The sequence below is a fragment of the Furipterus horrens genome, unplaced genomic scaffold, assembly GCF_987537825.1.
Source record: "Furipterus horrens unplaced genomic scaffold, mFurHor1.1.pri manual_scaffold_4, whole genome shotgun sequence".
Taxonomy (NCBI): domain Eukaryota; kingdom Metazoa; phylum Chordata; class Mammalia; order Chiroptera; family Furipteridae; genus Furipterus; species Furipterus horrens.
The window spans coordinates 81512254-81533466 of NW_028327174.1; positions in this window are offsets into that span (position 1 = coordinate 81512254).

Here is a 21213-nt window from a genome sequence, read left to right on the forward strand (position 1 = left end):
TGTTTTTCAGAAGCCAAATGTGTTGTGTCTATATACAGATGCTGGAAATAAGCAGAGGAATTGGAAACACATTGAAAGATAACATCTTTCTTGATACAACCTCAAAAGATTGACAAAAATAAGTTTCATTTTGAAAATCAGGCCATTCTTTAATAACTTGAGTTAAAAGTCATTGTTCAGATAGTTACTGCTTATAGTATACTTTGTATAATCAAAATATGCACACTGATCAAATGAACACAGATAAAAGCAAAACAATTCTATCCATAGAGTGGTTTTCCATGTTTATACAATTTATATTGCATAATATTGCATTTCAAGTGATTGACCAAATGAAGAAAAAATATTACTGTAGTAAATTTAATATAGATGTAAAATTGAGCAATATTGACTTTGTCAAATTGTGCTGTTACTCTTTTTAATTTTATAAATCTTTTTCTTTTTTTAATTTTAATTAAGCTGTAACCTGAACCAACAAATCTGGTACACATTTCTTTTAAAATACAAATCATGCTTCTAGACAAATTTACTGTATATAAGTTCAAAAAGTTCAATCAAATGTTAGAAAGGATTAAGAAAGCTATAGCTAGGTAAAATTAGTTTAACGTTCATATCCTATTATAAGACACTTATGTGAAACTAAATTAAAATTTTTATATGGATCAAAATGTTCGGTCTTATGGTTTACTGTCTTTTAAGACATGCCTTCTTTTTCAGCTTTGTATATTCTTTATTTTTTTAAGAGAGAGGAAAAAAGTGGGGAAAAGAGAGGGAAAGAAACGTCAATGTGAGAGATACATTGATCAATTGCCTCTTGGACATGTTCTAATTGGGGACTGAACCCACAACTCAGTCATGTGCCTTGAATGAGAATTGAACCAGCGAACCACATGGGCCAGGACTGTATATTCTTGATATGATGAAACAAATCATTTATAGGATTACAAATTCATTACTTTATTCATATATTAATGTCATTTATTAATTGCCTTCTATGTATCCCTCATTGAGTTGTTTTTAAGCAAAGATATATATATATATATCATATATATATATATCATATATAATATTTTTCTCCTCTAACCAGTATAAAATCCTTTAACAGAAGTTCCCATTTCTTAAAACATATGATTCTGGTAAAGTTGACCATTAAGGACCCCTATATCCCCCCACCCTGCCCCTTCCAACACATGCACACAGAGCTGATCCAGACCAACACAAAATAAAAAAATATTCCAGTCCTCTATTCCAGCGATTTTCAACCACAATTCAAGAATGTTTAAAATGTGTAATACCTGACTATTTAGCCAGGGGCACTGACCTCTTTTCCCTTAGATTGTGAAATTTAAAAAAAAAAAAAAAAGACAACAGCCAACACAACAATAGCTTTCCAGTATGATTAAATGAAAATTATACCTTTTTTTTTTTTGGTCCGATGGGCAAAAAGCATATTTTTTGGTGTGCCACAGAATTTTTTTTTCCCTTTTAATGTTTTTATTATTTTTTTTTATTTTGGTTTTTCAATTACAGTTGTCCCCTTTTCCCCTAATTTCTCTCCCCCACCCATCCCACCCCCTCTCCCGCAATCATAATGCCACAGAATTTTAATAATTATTTTATGCGTGCCATGAGATGAAAAAGGTTGAAAATCACCATTCTAGCCAACTGGTGTTCTTTCTAGGGTTTGATATAGATGCTGTCAGAAGTATTTTCTCTTTCCTTCTCCCTCTCTTAGGAATGTTGGCTTTATAGAGGTTGAGAACCTGAAGTTGCTGTTAGCTTGCAGAGGTTGCATAGGAATGAAGTCTACAGTGAGCTAAGCTCAGAGTAGGTGTGCAAAAAGCAATTACATGCACTTGAGAATGGTCAAAGGAATCATAGAATTAGTCAAATTTGACTCTGACCTTTAGCAGTGAATGAGATACCGAGAGTTGTAAATGAGTAAGAATGATCTTTTAAGCCTGGGGGAAGCATAGATACAAGTGGAGATATAATTAAGTGCCCTCTTTCCTTCTTTCCTCCCTTCATCCCTCCCTCTTTCCCTTTCTCCCTTCCTCCTTTCTTTTCTCTTCTTCCATCCTATGTTTGTTCCTTCCCTCTGTTTTATCTTCTTTTCCTTTTTTTTTGTCTCCTCCCTTCTTCCTGCCTTAAGCACTTTGGGGACAACTCTAAGCCATAATGGATACTGAGACTAACAGATGATACAAGAATAGATGGATTGATAGACAGACTGAGAGACTGATAGATAAATAAGTCCCAGTCCTTTAGAACCTTAGGGTCGAGATATAATACCTTTATATTTGATGGAAGTGAAAATTATCTATGCAAAACAACTTTTTTTTTCTGTCTTTCTTAGAATTCAGATACTAGAGCAATTCTATAAACATGTTTTTTAAAAAACACATTTTATAGAAGGGGCTTTATATTTTTGAGATATGTCAAGAGGCCACAAATTATAAATTCCCTAAAGTATATTTAGAATATGATAATTTAGATAACAATATATAAATTTCTTTGGAAATTCATAATACAATTAATAAATATTGTCCCATTCTCCTGCTCTGCTTCATGATAGAATCTTGAAAATAATGGTTTCAGAACTGTATTTAGAAACTATATTGCTGACAATTCTGCATATGACATAGATAGTTATCAATTGAAATTGTGAGTACAAAATCAGATAGAAAGACATTTGTTTCCAAAAATATGTATAACTTTATGAAGAAAGGACAGAATAATAATATGTAAATAAACTTAAACATTATACACACACACACACACAGTGGAAGTATTCTCACATGGTTAAGAGGACAATCTCACCATAATGTGATAATATTTAAATTTTAATTAATTTTAATGATTCTGAGAGATGAACTTATTTTTCTAAAATGACTTCTTCAAAACAGTGAACTCTATTTATATTGCTGACTATAAAACTGTTGGCATTTTATAGCCAGAAAATACTCCTGACACTTAATCAAATGTTAAACAAATAAAAATGTTAATTTCATAACTCTTAAGGATTAAATAGAGCCTGGCATTAAGATTTGAGATATTTAGAGTTATTTTTGTTCAATATGTTTTAGTTTGTAGGTTTCCCAATTTAATGTTCAGCTATGGCCAGAGTAATTTTCTATTATAAACTGTACTCTTAAATTCAGAGAAGGAAAACTCTGACTCCAAAAAACCTCCGCTGCCTTGCGGCATACCTCTTCAGGGGAAAGGCTAAGGGAGTAAACCCCGACAGAAAATCCGGAGCCGGAGTCCCTAAGGCGGTTTGACGTTGTAGTCAACACCGGCAACTCCTGCGGCGCACCTGAAGCCAAGCTGTATTGACTCCGTCTTTCCCTTGGACCCTTCAGCTGCGAAGAGAGGGGGGGCCTGCTGCATGGGCAACAGCAGACCCTCCATATCACCCTGCCCAGGCTCTGTAGCTTCAGCTTCACTGGAGAGGACACTCCAGCGTCATCGCAAGATGTCGATTCAACACGGGAGGAGACAGATACCGTGTCACTCCCGAGTCGGACTGCACAGCCATTCTCGGCGGTGCAGATAGACTCTTAAGAAGCTACACCATCGTCTCTCGAGACGGATGGCTGCCGACGACGACGATGACGACGACTCTTAAATTGCATTTTATAATTCATGCTTCTATTAAAAATTTTTTTTTAAGTTTCCACATAAATTGCCTAATATAAATTAGGACAGTTAAATGAAAACTTTGCAGTTCCCTATATCATTTAACATAGAACTTGCATAATATTATTTTAATAAATATCTGCTTTACACTTTACATTATATATAACACTAAAGCAATTTTTGTCAGTTTTAAAATTTTTTTTAATATATTTAATTTTATTTAGAAAGAGGTGAAGGGAGGGAGAGAGGGAAAGAAACATCAAAGTATGAGAGAAATATCAATCAATTGCCTTCTGTACTTACCCCAGTCAGGGACCAAACCTACAACCAGCAACCTGTCAGTTTGCAGGATGATGCCCAACCAACTGAGCCACACCAGCTAGAGCTGTCAGTTTTTGTTTTGTTTTTTTTTAACTGAAGTATTTTCTATAAAAAGAAGATAAAATGATGTGGTTTACAGTAGAAATCAGCATTATTTCATTATCTAATACTGTGCAGATATTTCCACACATATAAGCTGTTCCCAAGTTATAAACACAATTTTTTCCAAAACTTTACTTATGAGAAGGTATTTTTCAGAAAGGGAAAATGATGGTGCTTTTCTTAGTTTCACAATGTTTATTTTGTCCACAAATCAGATGTCCTAAGGAACATTAATACTATATTAATTTCTGTGTATACATTACTCAGAGAAATAAGATACAAAAAAACAAAAATGAAAAACTATACAATTTGACAAATTATAGTAGGAAATATTAATGAGAAAGAAATAGGAAGTAACATTTTATTTGAATTCTTTTTTTTTTCCAAGCATTTCTCTGGTAAATACATATTATTAAATCAAGGATTTTCTTTAAAGCAATATACTGTTTTGGACATTGTGAGTATCTCTCATTATTCATAAGTTTCAATCCAAAGTGTTTGTAAAATTAATCTCTGTTCCCATTAGATGCCATGAGTAGTCTAAGCCACTCATTCCCAATGCTTAGAAGGAGCAGGAAACACATTAGAATGAGATGGAAGGGCTCATTTCTATAGCCTCTGATTAGTACCTTTTGCTTCTCAGCTCATTCTACTGTGCAGCCATGACTGAGAATCACTCATCTAAATTAATCTCCAATGAGTGTTTCAGGGTTCAAGATTGGTTCAGATCTGGGAAAATCAGAGATTAGATGCTCACAGACAGATTAAAGCTACAGTGACAATTACATAACCTGCATAAGACATAGCAAGATGACTCTAGTTGTATTTTAATATATCTCAGATGATATATTTCATGGGTACAGGCACTCTTCTTCTCAGAATTTACATACATGACAGAGATATGATGTAAATGAGACCCTTCCCAAGTCATGATCTTCTTCATCCTAGAGAGAGGAAGAAGAATAGGGTAGAGTTTAAGACATCATCTTACTTAAGTAAAGACCAACTAGAGCAGCCCTAGTTTTATACATGTTAAGGTCTCTCCTGCATCTCTTATAAATGGGGCTTTTCCAGGGGCTAAGAGGAAAGTCAAATAGTGACTGTTTTCTAAGAATGAGTATTTCTGAGGTGCTCCACACCTGGTCTGTCAGCTTCTAGAGTTTGTCAGGCTGCTGGTTTTCAAAGCTACTGTGGAGCTGGGAAGAGGGCAAGTTAAAAACTAAAGCTCATTGTTTTCTAACTAAAATTCTGCCATTTTTCTAGAATAGAAACTCTGGATTATTGCAACCCTTTGGTTAATTTCCAATTATAAAAAGGTGAGTTTTAACAATTACTGGCTTTTTCTTAGCTCTTATGGAGAAACAGAATTCTGAAATGGTGAAGTAAGCACAATAAAAATCTATGTTCTACCCATTTTGAAGGACCGGTTTCTATTCTTTTTTTATCTACTTTACCTCCAGCTGAAATTTGGTATAAAAGCAAATACTATCCCTTACTCAGTATTGGTCCGTGGCGTGTTAGGGACGGGACTGCACAGCAGAAGGTGAGCAGCAGAGTAGACCGGATATAAGCAACACACTTCAGATGTCACTGTCTCCCATCACCCCAAGATGGGACTGCCTAGTTGCAGAAAACAAGCTCAGGGCTCCCACCAATTCTGCATTACATAACAGTGAGCTGTATACAGTAATTATTTCATTATATATTATAATGTAATAATAATAGAAATAAAATGCACAATAAATGTAATGCCTTTGAATCATCCTGAAACCACACACCCCTCCATCTGTGGAAAAATTGTCTTCTATGAAACCAGTCCCTGGTGTCAAAAAGGTTGTGAAACGCTGCTCTCTAGATGTAGATGGTTAGAGCCTTTCTTATGGTCATACCAAATCAAGATGGAAAATCTTTGTGTAGCTGCTGGGGTCAATTACAAAAAATATTATAATGATCATGACATTAAATGTGTTAGACTAGGAAATATTTTAAATTGTACTCTCAAAGAAGAGTTCATCTCTCATCTTTTGATGTTTTGGGGGAAGAAAAACTGAGATAAAGGGAGAATACTACTTTTCAGAGCACATATATAAATCAAAAATCCTAAATGACAGGATGCTAAACTCTGTAGCTAAAGCGTAACATAAAACCCTATTTAATATTATCATAGCTCCATTTCTTTCTGGGATTTCTGAGGAAGAGCATGGAAATTTATGGGGAGAGGAAGCCACTTTGCATCAATCATCAGGAATAGATGGCTGAGATATACCTGCTGTTTAACAAAAATGTAAAGGAATCATGCAGCAGTAGTAATATAATCTAAAGACTAGGAAGGTAGTTATAATCAGTAAGGTGTAAAAACTTTCCCCAGGGATGTGGACTAAAATAAATGATAATAGTACCATTTTTAATGAAGGGATGCCAGCTTTGCAACAAACAACCTACCCCCTTCCACACACACACACACCATTATAGAGATTCAACATAAAAGTTTCATTTTTCATTTATATTACACTTAGTGTAGCTCAGGTGGCTTTTCTACAAGAACTTTGTTTTGAGTAATGACAGAAGAATCTAGGTTGTTTCTATCTTGGAACTCTACCTTCTTCAACTTGTTTCCAGCTACAGAAGAGAAAAAATGAATGAAGTGAAGAGACCCCACATATCCTGGGCTGCTTTGAAGCAGAGTGATCCATCACTTCACTTCCCCTCACAATAAATTGATGGTAATTCACCATCTTCGACCAGCTAAACATGTGGGGTCTCTGAAATATAGGGGAACACCTGGATATTTGATGAAAATGACAGTCTCTGCCAGACTTTCACAATCTAAAATCCAAACAATGAAACTAATTTTTCTCTTGTCTTCCTGATCTACAATGACGACTTCACAGTACTAGTCAGTGGGGGCAGTAGACGCTGTTGAGTGAGCTTGTGTACTGTGTGGCCCTCATATTCAAAATGACTGAGCAGAGCAACGCATCTGCATTAAATTTTGTGTTTAGCTTGAACATCCCTCCATGGAAACTATTAAGAATCTTCAGAAGGCAGCAGCTCTGGGAAACTGGTGATTGGTAGCTTCATCACAACAACACATCCACTCATGGGGAGTTTTTGGTGAAACATCGAATCATCCAGGTGACTCAGCCCTCTTAAAGCCCAGATTTGGCACCCTGTGGCTTCTGGCTTTTCCTAAAACTAAAATCACCTATGAAAGGGAAGAGATTTCAGACTGTTGGTGAGATTAAGGAAAATATGACAGGGCAGCTGATGGCAATTGGGAGAATTGTGCAAGACCTCAATGTGCCTACTTTGATAGGAACTGAAGTGTCATTGTCCTATGTACTATGTTTCTTGTATCTTCTTTAATAAATCTCTCTATTTTTCATAGCACATTCTGGATACTTTCTGGACAGGCCATGTACATGTAAACATAAAGAACTGATATTCATATTTCAAATTAGTTACCTTGTTAGTTAATGGTTTTAGTTTAAAGTTATATATATATTTTTTACAAAATTTAGAATCACATTCAGATCCAAGTTTTAGATTTGTTTCATATCAATAATGCCTGTCTCAGTAAGTTACTTATTTTTACTTTTTTTAGCACAATTTTTTTTTTATCTGTGAGATGGCTAAGTTAAGACAAACAAAAATGTTTTGAAGTACTAGCATAGTGTGTGAAATATAGCCACCTTTTAATAAATATAAGTAATAAGAATACTTCTTTAAAACTTCATCAACAGTAATTTTATATCACTAAGTAGGGAAAATGTTCCCAGCATGAATTAATATCCATTCCCATAAGGATTGTAACAGAATTATTTTTTGCCATATTTGTGACAAATATCATCCTATATTTAGTTAAAGTTCATGATTTAATATCTTGAGTAACCTGTTGTTAAATCTCATGGTTAAATAACTGAGCACCCTAGAAAGATTTGACCTGTTGCTTTATTATTTAAATGCAATGATACACTTTGATTACAGGGAGGTGAATAAAAGACTTCTAAGTAAGTTTGTCCTTAAATAAAAAATAGTTACATGACTGCATAATGCTGGGTATATTAGACCATTACATTGGCTCTTGCAGGTACATATGCATCAACAGTGCACTTCAAGTTTTATTTCCACTGGTAATGTTACTTAACAAATTTCTTCATATCTCTAAGTTAAGAAAAAGGACATAAAAGCCCTTAATTCCATTTTACACTAAAAAAAAATCAGTAAAAAAGCAGTGCTGTATAGGAAATAATACATGTTTAACCAGTAAATGTCACAGGATTTACTACAAAATTGTAGACTAATGTTCAGTTATGAATGTACACTTTGAGGATTAGCCTGTGGGAACAGGAAACAACATGTTCAAGAGATCTCCTGTTCAGAACAGTAAAATACCTAGAGCATTATGAGACTTAGTTGAATAACATTTCACCATATATACACATTTATAAGCTTCCAAATCTGAACAAGTTAAAACATCATCAAGAATTCAACATCAAATAAAAATTAATTTCTACCAGCAACGTTGCATGAAACCCTAGTTCAGACAGACTGATATTACTAACACCTACATTCTTTATCCAATTCACAGCTATTCCCAAGCTAATTTTAAAATGTGCTGCTATTTTCTTTATTCCCCTTGAATAAGGAATCAAAAATAACCGGCACCATATTCTCCGGAGATTGTTTTATAAAGGATCAGACTTTTAAATTCTATTTTCTTAGAAAAAAAATTCAAGATAGTAAAACATACACACATGTAGCTACAAAATATCTCTAGCCATTAATAATTAATAGTAGGAATGTAAGTACAGGTATATTAGGAACATTAAACACGTTTTAATTTAGACAAATTTAGTACCTATTTAAAATCTCCTTCAACAAAGTATGTTTATGGCTTAAACACAAGTTGTGTATCTAGTATGTGAAGTGCATATCACCGTCCTCTTAAAACAAAAATAAGGATAGTACAGACTAAAAGAGAGCCTAGTATGTTTGTTTGTTGTAGATGGTAATTTCTTAGATTAATGTTTTAAAGATAAAGTGTTTTCCTCAATTATATAATCACTTTTTTAAAAAAGTTTATCTTGAGATAAATAATTATGAACTAAAACTATTAGTGTCAGTATTGTTCTAATAAGTGCATGCTTTGTCACTTAGCTTATCCATGAGACAGGTGACTTTAAATATATTCAGTTGTTTGTACCAAAGTGTTTTTTCTCCTTTGACTCTGTTTTGATTGTGTACTCACCCTAAGATGGTACTTGATGAGAGAATAGAGTTATTGTGACATTACTTGTCTTACTTGTCAAATGATTTGAAGTCGACTTTAGGTCAACAGCATTTAAAATTACAGTTGAATTTTCTAAAGAGAATGGAAAGGAATGAAAATGCTCATCACAGGGCTAAACATGGAGAAAGCAGGCTGTGAAAAATGTCCTCTATCTTTTTCATACCTTTTGATTTTTCTTTCCACTTTAAAGCTTATTCAAAATTACCTCTCTTGATCTGTTGCTTTCATGTTTAGAAAGAAATGTATTGGCTTTCTTAACAAGTCAACCTCTCATTACCTCAGTTTCTTCATCTGCAAAATAAGTGGGGCATCAAGATTAGAATATGTGATCCACAAAGCTTGGGGTTTGTAAGAACCCAAATTGAGGAGCTTATTATAATGAAGATTCCCAAGATTTGCCTCAAAAATTCTAATTTGCTAAGACTGGGTAAGCCTCTGAATTTGCTTTTTTTAAATAAGCCCTTTGAGATTTTTTAAGCAGGTGGTCTGCAGACTCCATGAAAACCTAAAAATAAGGCAAATCCTCTGAAAGATTCCTCCCACCTCTCATAAATCCCTAAGATATTTTTTCCTTTAGATTCCATAAAAAGAATGAAAAGTGATTTTTCTGGCATATAAAGGTGAAGTGCAAAGAATTTCAATATTATTAAAGTGCTCAAATTCATCCATTCAGGTTTTTAACACTGATGTGGAGGTAATTCTATAAGTCAACACAGTTTTGCAAGAGAAATATATCTTTGCACAGTGATTATATTGTAGCTTATGGATCATTTCACTGAATATTATAAAACTATGCAAGCAGCCTTTTTTGAAACTGTGTTGATCTCTTAATAGCCTCAGGATTATAGCAGAACTAAAATTAATATGTAGCTTGCCTTTTCATTTTGAATTTTAATTTGTGTTGGAACATCAAAAGGAATCAAAATTACTAAGGTTTAGACCTAAATTATACTCTAGAGCTTACTTCATACATTTCTGTTACCTATAAGGTGCTATCAGCCCTAATTTACCAACAGTCATAAGGTATTGATGTTTGTTCCCACGTTGCACAGTACCTGGCTCATTGTAGACACTCAAAAGAGTTCACTAGTGAATGAGCAAATATATGAGTAGAAATGGAATAAATGGATCTCATCACTGAAGTAGTTACAGAGAGGCTAATTAAGGTACTTGACATCATTTATTTGGTAAGTAGCAGATCTAGGTTTAGAGTCCATTCAGATTTCTTGGATCCAAGAAAGGCTTTTAAACATTTGTGCTGCTTCTGTAGACAAAGAGCTCTTAAATTTTCAAAAAATGTGTTGAAAGTTGCTTCTTCTCTTCACTCATTTCCACTTTCATCTTGGGCAAAATAGCGTGAAATACTCAAGGTACTGACATTTTATGTAAAAAGTCTTAATCCTTACAAACTGTACAATTGGAAATCTAGATAATTCTAGATTATTCTCTCTGGTTACCAGCTAATGTAGCTCCATCATGTGGCAATAATGGACCATAGCCAGTGAAATCACGTCATTCTTAAGAGTTATATTTATTTATTTGTGGGAATTGTATCACAAAGTGAGGCTTGGTATTTACATCATACCAGCTCAAATCTGTATGCTTGAAATCTTTACAAAGTGCAACCACACAGTATCATCATGTAAATTCTGGCACAGAGTCTCAAAAGGGGCTATGGCTCCTTAGGCTGTCTGTTGTCACTGCACTAGTTTCCTATGTGGCCTTGTCTGATAGCATCAGGAGTACTGGAGTGATATTTAGTTACTTAATTTAGTCACTTGTTTCTGAGGAAAAGGAGATATCATAGTCTATTTTGTCATAGTGTATAGGGAATGAGATTTTTTCATGTGATATGCTTTATTTTCAGTGGATGCTATGTCATTTGTGAGGTTAAAAGTCAGGAGCAAATTTTAAAAGTAACTGCTACTTAAGGACTCAGCAGAGTTAGATTCATTTATGTTTGACTTAAAAAAAAAAAAGCAAAACAAAACTTGAAATTTAATATATTCAAGAGGAGATAAGATTTAGGGGATCCTTGTTGTTTCAGTTACCTATTGCTGTGTAACAAACCACCCGAAGTGTGGTGGCTTAAAACAACAAGCATTTTGTTATAGCTCAGATTATGGAGGTTGCTGAAGCCCAGATATGCACTTTCTCTACTCGTCTTGCTTGGACTCTTCACACAGTTACAGTTGAATGGCAGCTGGAACTGGATGTCTGGCTTCTTCTTGTTCCAATGCATGGCTCCGTCTCTCCAGCAGATCTGCCTAAGCTTCGTTCAGTGTTCTAAGACAAGGAAGAGAAGTTGCAGGGCAGACTTTTAAAACTGGGATTCACAAATCCTCGAGTACCCTTCTTCTCACTCTGAAGGTCAAAGCAATGACAAGCCCAGACCAGATTCAGTGAGAGAGACAGAACATCCATATCTCTTTAAGGGAACAGCAGCAGGTGGGAGAGACGGGTGGAAATGTTTTGTGTTATCTTTGCAAACTAGCTACCACACTCATTGTTCTTCTAGTTAAATATTGATACATCCAGATTTCTAATGATTGTGCTCTTTGGGGATAGTTGTTGAATGCTTTCTAAAACTATTTCTGTGATTTTTGAACAAGCTATTGCAATTCTCTGTGGCCCACTTATACAGGAAAACTATGTTATTCAGTATTATCTATGTACTTTTATAAGAAATAGAGAATAGCATGCACTGATTGTGTGGAGAAGATGAAAAAGAAATGCTAGGTATCCTATTAGCACCCATATAACAAACACCAACCTTGCTAAACTTGTTCAATCCCACAGTGAAAGATTCTTGTGGGTACAGGCACTCTTCCTCTCTGAACTGACATTCCTGACAGAGATGCAATGTGAAAAGAATGCTTATTCAGGTCATGATCTTTTTCATCCCAGGGAGAGTTAGAGAAATAGGGTAGCGATTAAGACATATTTAATCCCTGATAAATGGAAGATCAACTAGAGCAGCCCTAATATGTAATGGGAGGTTATAAATTTTAAGGGTTTTCCCCCAGCTCTTGGCAGTTCTTGTTAATCAAATCAATCCTACTCTAAATGGCCTTCCTTTATCAATGTGAGGCCATCAAAACTGAGTACCTCTATTATCTGTCTAGCTCTCTATCATCTTTCAAAGGTTTACTTCTTTTTGAGACTAATTTGGAGATGTTGCATATATTTTATATTTTCTTAACTCAGACTTTATACACAAAGAAGTAAGTTTAATAAATAATAACAATCTTTCGGTGAGATTTAGTTGACAAAATTGTCTTATTTAAAACACATTTTGAGACTTCTGGCTAAGATGGAGGCATAGACAGACACACGCTGTGTCTCCCTCCACAACTAAGAAGGAATACAACTACCTCAAAATTAGAAACAACCAGAATTTCCAGAAAATCAAACTACATGGAAGTCCATCAAACAAAGATATAAAGAAGAAATACTCATCCTGACAGGTAGGAGGGGCAAATCCAGTGTGGAGAGGATGTGGTGTGGTGGCGGCAGCTGCGGCAGCAGCGGCAGGTCAGCAGAAAGTGCTGTCACACATTTTAAAAAGTCAGAAGGGAAACCTGGGGAGCCTTCCCAGCTCCTCACCAGATCTTGCAGCACACAGGCCCAGCACCGGGGAAAATCAAGCCTCATTGCTTCTGACTGTGCAGACCAGTGTGGGTTGGGGTGGATGCAGAAACTGCCGGTCTTAGCAGAGTTTGCTTGTTTAAAGGGCCCCCACGGTCCTAGGACCCCCGCAGACCCACCCACTCTGGGAACAACAACCAGGGCAGCAGCTAGAAGGGCGCCAGTCCAGTGCAGAAGTGGGAGAGGTGCCTGGAAAAGGAGCGAGTGCTGGGAAGGAGGCATTGTTTTTTCTCGGATCCCTTCCCCACATACAGCGCCACAATGTGGTGAAACAGGTCACCCTGTACTGACGAGTCCCTAAAGTTCCACCCCTTACAACATAACAGGAGCGACAGCTCTACCTAAGACACAGAGGCAAACAAACATAAGAGCCTATCAGAATGAGGAGACAGAGAAAGAAGTATGGCCCAAAAGGGGAAACGGATCAAGGTTCCAGTGGGGAGAACTAAGCGACAAGGAGATGGCCAACCTAACAGATAAGATAGACAACCTAACAGATGAAGAATTCCAAACATTGGTGATAAAGATGCTTACAGGCTTGACAGATATGCTTAAATATGGCAAATGCATAAGAGGAGAAGTGAAGGTTATGCTAAGTGAAATAAAAGAAAATCCACACCAAACCAATAGTGAAGGGAGGGAAACTGGGGTTCAAATCAATGATTTGGAACATAAAGAAGAAAGACACAGTCAACCAGTGCAGAATGAGGAAACAAGAATTGAAAAAAATGAGGGAAACTTCCCAAATTTTGTGAAGGAGATGGGCATACAGGTCCAGGAAGCATGCAGGGTCCCAGGTGAGGGGACCACACCAGGACACATCATGACTGAGATGCCAAAGGTGAAAGATAAAGACAGAGTCCTTGGGGCAATAAGAGAGAGGCAGAGAGTTGCCTATAGGACTATCAGTTGATTTCTTAGAGGACACTTTGCAGGCAGGAATGGACTGGCAAGCAGTATTCAATGTGATGAAAGGCAACCTAAAACCAGGATTACTCTATCCAGCAAAGCTATCCTTTGGAATGGAAGGGCAGGTGAAATGCTTCCCAGACAAGGTGAAGCTAAGGGAGTTCACCATCACCAAGCATTATTATATGAAATGTCAAAGGGACTTACTTAAAAAAAGAAGATCAAAACTATGAACATTAAGATGACAACAAACTCACAACTATCAACAACTGAATCTAAAAAGTAAAAAAAAAAAAAAAAAAAATCCAACTAAGCAAACCAGAATAGGAACAGAATCATAGGTCTGGGGATCATTTGGAGGGTTATCAGCTGGGAGCGGGGAGGGGGATAAATGGGGAAATGGTGCAGGGACTAAAAAGCATAATTGGTTGGTACAAAATAGACAGAGGAATGTTAAGAATAATAGAGGAAAGGGTGAAACCAAAGAACTTATGCACGACCCATGGACATGGACTAAGGGGGCCGGAATTACTGGAGGGAAGGGGGGTACTGGGCAGAGGGGAGCAAAGGGAGAAAAATTGGGACTGTAGTAACAACATAATAAAATATACTTAAAAATAAAATAAAACACATTTTGAAATAAATCATGTTTATTATCTAATATCTAATCATCAGTAATAAATTTTACCTCTATTTTCTAAAGATAGCAAATATTTGTATAGAGAAAAATTCCTTAAAGCACAGGCTGACAACTGCTTTACTTTAAAAACAAACAAACAAAAAACCTAACCACAAAGAATACATAATCCAAAAAGTACTTTAGAAATAAGGTGCCAGTCCACATACGCCTGAGCATTATCCCCTCTTTGAATCATAGAAGAAAATAGAAAGCTTAAATACTTATTGCAGAAAGGTAAGCAAAACCTGAATCTGCTCTGAAACCTCCGTGCTGTGATACAGCTCCACCACATGATGAGGACAAAGGACTGGATCATGACCTTGGTAATCCCTGAATATTGGAGGTCCTTCCTACAACTAGTAAATTGAACAAGGGAGTGTCATTAATGTAATCGGACAGCATATTTGGTTTTGCCTCTGTGGGGTTCTTTCTTGCCTCTAGGTGAAAATGTGGGCAGTGCACCTTACTCTTAGGTAATTAAAATTTAGAACTTTTGGTCTTGTGTGCTGATCAAAGCTGTCGATTCATTTAAGGTTATATCCAATCTCCTTTTGTTGTAGGCTTCCAACTCTTTAATTACTGCTTTGATTCCTCAGAGTTGGAACAGACAAAAGCAAGAGGGTGAGAGAGGAAAGTCAGGTCTTACTTGGCTGGTATTTTTATATCCTGTCTTCATTCTTAAAGCACATACCAGGTATTGACAGCTGAAAACCATCTTCCTTATTAGCTTTGGGGGTCAAAAAACCCTTTCACAGGGGTCGCCTAAGACCATCGGAAAACACATATATAATTACATATTGTTTTTTGATTAATCACTGTGCTTTAATTATGTTCAATTTGTAACACTGAAAATACATTCTGCATATCAGATATTTACATTACAAATTATAATAGTAGCAAAATTACAGTTATGAAGTAGCAACAAAAATAATTTCATGGTTGGGGGTCACCACAGCATGAGGAATTGTATTAAAGGGTTGCGGCATTAGGAAGGTTGAGAACCACTGCTTTAGAGGCTCCCTTGTTCACATACTGTTCTCTCAATCTGAGCAAATGCTTCTTTCTTCTCCCCTTTAGCTTCCTGCTTAATCTGGCAACCCCTAAAATATAGTAATATCTACCGCTTAATGCTGAGGTTCTTTTGCTGCTCTAAAACTATCTTTTGGCTAAGGCCTAAGGTTATCTCTTTTACATGCAGCCTACACATGGCCCTTAAGAAACACTCACACATCCTTTGTTCATATAAGTAGTGAGAGGAAAAGTTGATCCTTACTCGATGGCAAAATCCTTTTACTCTAACATTTGGAGCCACTGCCCAGCCCACATCTGCCATTTAGATTCACACCTGAGAGTCTGGAATAAATCCACTATACTTCTTAATCTTAGAGGACAGATATCAAGTTTTCTGAGCCACCCACTGAAGTTTCTCTCTGTCCTGACTTGAGAGGAAGAGGTAATATCCCACCCTACTCCTCTGGGTAAGTTTCTAGTCAATATCTAGTCCCTTCATTCTTTTATATTTATGTGCCCAGGTGAGGAAGGGTGTTTAAGATTCATACAACTGGAGACTTCCAGCTAAGATGGATGTCTAGAGAGACAATGCTGTGTCTCCATCCACAACTAAAAAGGAATACAACTACCTCAAAACTAGAGACAACGAGAAGTTCCAGAAAATCAAGCTGCATGGAAGTCCAACAAACAAAGATATAAAAGAGAAATACTCATCTGGATAGGTAGGAGGGGCGAAGAGGACATGGTGTGGTGGCAGCAGCGTCAGGCTGGCGGAAAGCACAGTCAAACATTTTAAAGTTGAGAGGGACACTTGGGGAGTACTCCCAGTAAAAGATCAGACCACACAGCTCACAGTTCCAGCACTAGGGACAATAAAGCCTCATTGCTTCTGACTGTGCAAACCACTGGGGGTTGGGGTTGAGGAAAAAACTGCGAGCTCCTCAGTAGAGTCCACTTGTTTAAAGGGCTCCCAAGGTCCTGGAATGTTTGAAGACCCACCCACTCTGGGAATGACAGCCAGGGCGACAGCTAGAGTGGTGCCAGTGCAATACAGTAAGTAGGAGAAGTGCCTGGAAAAGAGGCGAGTGCTGAGCAAGTGACATTGTTCCCCCTCAGACTCCTCGCCCCCACACAGTGCTACGCTCTGGTGAAATGAGTCACCCCTACTGATGAATACCTAAGGCTCCACCCCCTCCAATGTAACAGGTCTGAAAGCTCTACCTAAGACACAGAGGCAAACAAACACAGGAGACAGACAGATATGACCCAAAAGAAGGAATGAATCAAGGTTCCAGTGGAAGAACTAAGCGACAAGGAGATAGCAAACCTAACAGACGTAGAGTTCAAAACACTGGTAATAAAGATGTTCATAGGCTTGACAGATATACTTAAGTATGGCAAATGCATAAGACAAGAAGTGAGGGCTACACTAAATGAAACAAAGGATAATCCACACAAAACGAATGGTGAAGAGAAGGAAACCAGGGTTCAAATCAATGATCTGAAACATAAGAAAGAAAAAAACAGTCAACCAGTACAGAATAAGGAAACAGGAATTGAAAAAAATGAGGAGAGGCTTGGAAATCTCTGGGACAACTTTAAATATACCAACATCCGAATGATAGGGGTGCCAGAAAGAGAAGAGGAAGAGTGAGAAATTGAAAGCCTGTGTGAAAAAAATAATAAGGAAAACTTCCCAAATTTGGTGAAAGAAATAGACATACAAGTCCAGGAAGCACAGAGAGTCCCGAAAAAGCTAGACCTGTGGAGGACCACACCAAGACACATCATAATTAAAATGCCAAAGGTGAAAGATAAAGAGATAATCTTTAAAGCAGAAAGAGAAAGGCAGAGAGTTACCTACAAAGGGGTGCCTGTAAGACTGTCAGCAGGTTTCTCAAAAGAAACTTTACAGGCAAGAAGGGACTGGCAAGAAGTATTCAATGTGATGAAAAAAGCAAAAACCTACAACCAAGATCACTCTATCCAGCAGAGCTATCATTTAGAATGGAAGGGCAGAGAAAGTGTTTCCCAGACAAGGTGAAGCTAAAGGAGCTCATCATCACCAAGCCATTATTATATAAAATATCAAAGGGACTTACTTAAGAAAAAAAAGATCAAAATTATGAACACTAAAATGACAACAAATTCACAACTATCAACGACTGAATCTAAAAAATAAGAACAAAATCCAACTAAGCAAACCAGAGTAGAAATGGAATCATAGATATGGGGATAATTTGGAGGGTTATCAGCTGGGAGGGAAAAGGGGGAGAATGTGGAAATGTTGTAGGCATAAAGAAGCATAATCAGTTGTTACAAAATAGACAGGGGGGAAGTTAAGAATAGTATAGGAAAGGGTGAAGCCAAAGAATTTATACGCACGATCCATGGACATGAACAAAGAGGGGTGGAATTGCTGGAGAGAAGGGAGGTACTGGGCAGAGGGGAACAAAGGGGAAAAAATTGAGACTCCTGTAGGAATCAATAAAATATACTTAAAAAAAGATTCATACAAATGGTTTTTAGTTACATCCCTTTTGAAGTTCTTCAACACAGCTGTCTTTGGTATCTGGGTAGAGAATAGTATAATAGTTAAAAGCACAGACTGGAGCTGAATTTCCCAGCTTCAAGTTCTAACTTAATTAACCTTCCCAGGTTCTGTTTCCTCTTCTGTATTAACCTGAGTGGTATTAATAATGCCTATTTATTAAGTTTATTGAGCTGATTAAATAAGGTAGTAACTAGTATAGGACACTGAACAGAGTGGACTGGAAGTCAAGACAAGAAAAATCTTGTTTTAACATTTTGACATTATCATTATCCCTGGAAATTTCCATTAAAAGCTGGAATATGAAACATGTTAGAAGAGTTAGCTCTACATGAAGTAGGAGGGTGAATTTCTACAGACACTGACTTTGAAACTAAGATTCAGTTAGCCAGAGGGTCAGTACTGCTGCTGAGTAACTTGTGTGATCTAAGGTAGGTTTCTTAATAACTTGCATGTTTAGTTTTTCTCATTTATATGTAAGATTCAAAGGTACTTTTTTTTCATTCCAGGACATAAAGCTTCTTTGACAAAAGAAATTTATTCATTCAATAAGTACACATGAGCATGTACTAAGTGTAGAAAAGCCTAGGCCTCTGAGGGTATGGCAGTAAACAAACACTGAGAGATTATCTCTGCCATCATGGAGGCCAGATACTAGGGACAGGACCCAACCAACAAAGAAAATATGTGCTATGTCTTAGAATTGCCCCACTGCCACATGGGGACGTGAGCTCAGGAGAGCAGTGGAACAACATCCTAACCAACTTGTGACAGAAGTAATCCCATGTTTTACACATAATAAAATAATTTTTGATCATCTCCAGGCAAAGAGTAGAGGTGAGGCTGTGAATAGTGTTCGGGAAAGGGAAGAAGGATGCTTTCACCAGAAGGTTGCATAGTTCTGGGGTCCTCCTGTTTTGTTGGACACAGATGATGTTGAGACCAAACAAAGATGGTCCTACTTAGAGCACACAGATCTTTGGGGCTCTCTCTTGCTCCTGATGGAGTCTAGAAGCTAAGGAAGGGAAGCCTTACCTAGAGCTTCTTATCCTATGCTTCTTTGTGATTCTCAGAGGAAGGCATCTTTAATACTGCTGTGATATTCTGCAGATGGAGACCTAAAGAAAGAGGAAAAACAATATTTGTTTGTTTAGGTTACATGTGTTTTGGAATTCCTTTTAACTGAAATGTAACACTGTTTTGGTGATTTTAAAAGTCAACATCTACCAGAATGTCTACCTAACATTACACAAACTGACTGTATCAAATGTGGGTGAGGATTAAGAGCAAGCTGAGCTCTCATACATTATTGGTGGAAGTGGAAAGTGGTACAACCACTTTGAAAAATGCCTGGCAATATTTATAAAATTATGCATACATCTACCTACCCTGTGGCCCAGAATTCATTCAGGAGAAATGAAAACATATGTTCACACATGCATACATACAAAAATGAAAAACAAGAATGTTCATAGCTGCTTATTTATAATGGCTCAAAACTAGAAACAACCTAGATACCCACTAATAGGAGAAAGGATAAATAAACTGTGCTTATTGATGCAATGGAATGCAACTCAGCAACAAAAAGGAATGCAACAACATGGAATCTCAAACACATAGTTCTGTGTGAAAGAAATCTTACACAAAAGAGTCAATGTTGTTTCTTCTATATAAAATAAGAGAACAGGAAAAGCAATCCATGAAAAAAAAAAATAGTGGCTGTTTCTGGGGTGGTGGGAACAAGAATTGACTGAGAAGGAGCCTAAAGGAAATTTCTGGGGTTACAGTACTCTTCTGGATCTTGATAGGAATCAGGTTGCACAAGCCTATGTCCTATGAATACTACCTAAACGTACTGAGTATACACTTAATGCTTTTGCATTTCATTGTATGTAAATCTTATGTCAAGTGAAAAAGTAATTCTGTAAAATATTAAATTCTAGGTAATGCTATGCATGCTTAACCATTGGAGGAATGTATTGATGTAGAAGAGTTATTTGTAAAAGCATCATAAATTAAGATGAAATGATAAATGAATAGTGGGATGGATTGACAATTATCTTATCAGTAAGTATAGTAAAATCGTAGAATCTAGGTGGCAGGTACCTATTTATTTACTATAAAAATATTTTATTTAAGCGTGATGAGTTTAAAAATAAAATTTCAGGACAAGAGCCTAGAATTTTGAGGTGGGAATATGATCTTTTGTTATCATGCCTTTCAAATTGTAAAAATTTAAACAAAAAATCTCACAACTTTGTTATGTACCTTTTATTGAGATAATGGAGATGATAAAACATACATTCATTCACTCAATTTATTGAGCAACTCATTATCAGTCTCCAATAAAAATGGAGGAAGAAAGGTCTTTATTTTTAACTATTCTGCTAATAAATGATATGCTATTTACACTGGAAAAAAATTTAAACAAAATAATTTTTCTTCAAAATCCCTAACACAGCTTGGATATTTTTACATATACTTGCTTGAAAATTATTTCAATGAAGATTAATGAATTATTATGAAAGGAAATTTGAGGAGTAGGTTTTATAGTCCTTCTTACATTGATCCAGTAGTTAGCAAATTATCTCCAATTAACATTCTTTATATCTTTGATGTAAAGTACAGTCATAAGATATTAGTTTCTAAAATAAGTTAATCAAAATCAAACTAGTTGAATAAGCAACCATTAAGAAGCACAATGAAGAAATTTTTTAAAAATATCAAATTCTCTCTTTTTTTTTCTGAAGTGTAAGCCAGCAACATCACAAGACTTGTCTCTAATACCTTCGTAATGTAAATTATATCTAGCATGTCTCCTCACTAAATCCACAAAGCCCAGACTAACATAAAATAGCTTTATAATCTCATCCAGTGAGTGTACATGTAGCTGTCAAAAAACATTAACCTTCTAGTTACTGACTTTAAATAAAAATCCTATTAACTCTGTTACTGAAAATGCAAAAAGCAAACTTTGAACTATTAGGACCTTAGGTCCAGTTATCTTGTTTTCTTTCTCTGTCTTCTTTTCTTCTGTGAATTTTCTGACCTGACATTTTC